Source organism: Mandrillus leucophaeus, unplaced genomic scaffold (genome assembly GCF_000951045.1).
Source record: "Mandrillus leucophaeus isolate KB7577 unplaced genomic scaffold, Mleu.le_1.0 Scaffold75, whole genome shotgun sequence".
NCBI lineage: Eukaryota > Metazoa > Chordata > Mammalia > Primates > Cercopithecidae > Mandrillus > Mandrillus leucophaeus.
Window position 1 is genome coordinate 6,408,947 of NW_012108141.1, and position 3,583 is coordinate 6,412,529.

At 38.9% G+C, this 3,583-nt stretch overlaps 1 pseudogene; it reads left to right on the plus strand.

Moving 5' to 3' along the window:
- The first annotated feature begins 351 nt into the window (after positions 1-351).
- LOC105529157 overlaps positions 352-3,583 on the plus strand; it is a 9,718-nt pseudogene continuing 6,486 nt past the window's right edge.

Genomic DNA, 3,583 nt, shown 5'->3' on the forward strand with positions numbered 1-3,583 from the left:
TACAGAATGAACAGCATATTGTATGTGCTGTGTTAGAGGTATGTTATGAATAACAAAAGCCCTGGAGCATTTACATATTTGTTTTCAGCAATCCTGGCAGTTGGATTTCACCATTCTATGCCTCTTTGCCAGAATCACTAAACACTGGTACATATGGCATCTGAAGTACCATATGCCATAGAAAATGTTAGCTGATGCCTATACTTCTATATTATATTTTTATTTCAGATTTTTGCAGTTTGAACAAAGAATAGTAGAAAAAACAAAATATTGGACAAGCAGTAAACAGTAAAGTGAAAAAAATGCCTTCAGAGAAAGCAAATAAAGGAAATGAATCCACCATGAGTTAACATGGCTATATGGTAATGAGTCAAATATGGGAAGTAATTGTTTTGCATGAACGAATTTCCATAGCTTTTCATTCTATTATTTTGGAGCTAAAGGCTGCAGCATGAAGAGTGAAAGTTGACATATTATTTTTACCTTATTCTTTCTGACATTTCTTGCTAGAATCAGAGTCTTCATTTGATTGAAGTTAATTAGCATGAAGGCTATAGTCAGCAATGTATAATATCCTGTTTAAAACAGAAAAATTCAAATATAAGAAATTATTTTGCAACATTTATTCAGGTTATTAACTGGGATTTTCAGTTATTATCTATGGTTTTTGTTTGTGTTCTTAAACACAGGGAAACTATAACATTAAAATCAATAATAATTGAATAGCTAGGTTTCTCAAATCAAGCAAAAATTTCATGGCCAACCTTTTATCAATAAGAAAATTATCAAAATAGCTAGATAGCTTGATATGTAACAGGTAAGTGATGGCCCACTGGGAATGACTTGATAAATGTATTAATTTCAGAAAAAAATGCTCATTTGCAATATTCCAAACATTGTTACAATAGCCTCAAAAACTAGAGGCAAACTTCCTAATCTGAATTTGGATGATGGTGTGTAATAGCCAAGTGATGCAAAACTGTGGAAACTGATAAGATGTCAAGATAAATGACTCAGTATTCGAATTAATTTAATAAAATAGGAATGGGGGAGAAAACATGTTAGCATAAAGTGTAAATGTTGTAATATTTCAGCTTAAAATCATCTAGCAATATCAATAAGTTTTAAAGTACATTTGTGTGGTGTGTTATAGCTTAAAACGCATGTTCACATTCTTTCTCATGTAAAATAAACAATGATGCAAGTTAGATCCAAATGCTTTCTTATTTCACCGATAAGAAAACCAGCTCAGAAAGGTTGCCTTCTTGACCTTGTGTCCTAACTACATACTGAAATGACCTCCCATTGTAGAAGTAATCCTGCTACGAATTGGAAGGAGATTAAAAACAACATACCTTTTCGGTAGAATCCTATTCTGCCCAATGAGACCCCAAATTGGATGTGACATAGAATCTTATGCTTTCTTTTTTTTTTTTTCGGAGACGGAGTCTCCCTCTGTCGCCCAGGCTGGAGTGCAGTGGCCGGATCTCAGCTCACTGCAAGCTCCACCTCCCCGGTTTATGCCATTCTCCTGCCTCAGCCTCCTGAGTAGCTGGGACTACAGGCGCCCACCACCTCGCCCGACTAGTTTCTTGTATTTTTTAGTAGAGACGGGGTTTCACCGTGTTCGCCAGGATGGTCTCGATCTCCTGACCTCGTGATCCACCCGTCTCGGCCTCCCAAAGTGCTGGGATTACAGGCTTGAGCCACCGCGCCCGGCTGAATCTTATGCTTTCTTAAGAGTTGCTCTTCATGGGGCTATTAAGAAGTCTGTGTAAATTTAGGGCTGTATTTTCTGTCACGATCATTTCCAAAACAAGAATCCCAGGCTCCCAAACTTACACAAAGAAACCAAATGTACATGAGGGTTCTTCTATAATACCAGTGTGATCTTCACTTAAAAGAGCTCTAAATCTAAAAATGTAACAAAGTAGATGTATTTGTTTCCTAGGGCTGCCATAATAAGTTACCACAAACCATGGTTGAAAACAACCAAAATGGGTTATCTCATAGTTCTGGACACCAGAAGTCCAAAATCAAGGTGTCATTCTCTTTGAAGGCTTTAGGGGGAAATTCTTCCTTGCCTCTTCCCTGACGGCTCTAGGTTATTTCCTGGCTTGTGGCTGCATAACTCCCACCTCTACCTCTGTCTTCTTATGATATTCTTATCTGTGTTGCTCTCCTGTGTATCTCTTAAAAGGATAATTGTGATTGGATTTAGAACTCATTTACATAATCCAGGTTGATTTCATATTGAGATGCTTAACTGCATCAGCAAAGACCCTTTCTCCAAATAAAGTCATATTCTCAGGTTCTGGGGGTAAGGGTATAGACATATCTTCTGAGAATGGCATCATTCAAACTCCTACAGTCCACCCTCTGGCCCCCCAAAATTCACACCTGTCCCACATAAAAAATACACTCATACCACTCATATCCTCCAAAGTCTCAACCCATTATATCATCCATTCTAAGTACAAAGTCCCATCTAAATATTTTCAGCTCGAAAGTCTCAATCTCATCAACTAAATCAGGTACAAATTAGTCTCTGAGTGTATTATTTCATTCTCATACTGCTATAAAGAACTACCTGATACTGGATAATTTATTAAGAAAAGAGGTTTAATTGACTCACGGTTCCACAGACTGTACATGAGGTGTGGCTGGGGAGGCCTCAGGTAACTTCTAATCATGGTGTAAGGGTGAAGTGGAAGCAAGCACCTTCTTCACATGGTAGACCAGGAGGACGAGAGAGAACAGAGGGCAAAGTGCTACACATTTTTAAACAACCAGATCTCGTGAAAAGTGTACCACGAGATAGCACTGGGGGGATGCTGCTAAACCATTAGAAACCACCCCCATGATCTAATCACCTCCCAGCACTCTTGACTGCCAACAGTCAGGATCACAATTCGACATGAGATTTGGGTGGGAACATAAAGCCAAACCGTGTCACTAGGTATGATCCATTCTAGAAAAAAAAAAACTATTCTCTTTCTGTGGACATGTAAAACAAGAAAACAAATTATCTGAATCCAAAATACAATGGTGAGACAGGCACAGACATTAAATATAGACAGTATAAACTTTCTCATTCCAAAAGGGAAAAATTGGAAGGGATAGGGAGTCACCAGTTCCAATTTGGTTTGAAATGGGACAATTTTGTTGGGTTTCAAGGCCTGTGAATAATGCTCTGTGCCTTGATGCTGTGCCATCTGAAATTGTGGCAGCTCCACAGGCCTCTGTCCCACCTGCAGGGTTTCCTCTAAAGGAATAATAAAGAGAGTTATTATTCCTTTTTCTTAAGTGGGAGTACATGTTTGCAGTTGCAGGTTCCTGCCTGTGTAGTTTTGGAAGCCCAATATCTTTCTCTCATGTTGTCCTTTCTCTCTTCCTTTCAGTCTAAGCTAGGAGTGTTCCTGCTGATATGACATTCTCAATAACTTTGTGGATCTCCTGTGTATGTCACAAGGGTCTATGGCATTAGACAAGACAGTCCTCCACAGATCTTTCCTGGATAACCCCATCGCTATCCCTGGCTTCCACTGAGATGGCTGAGTGGATCCAATAATCACACGCCTAA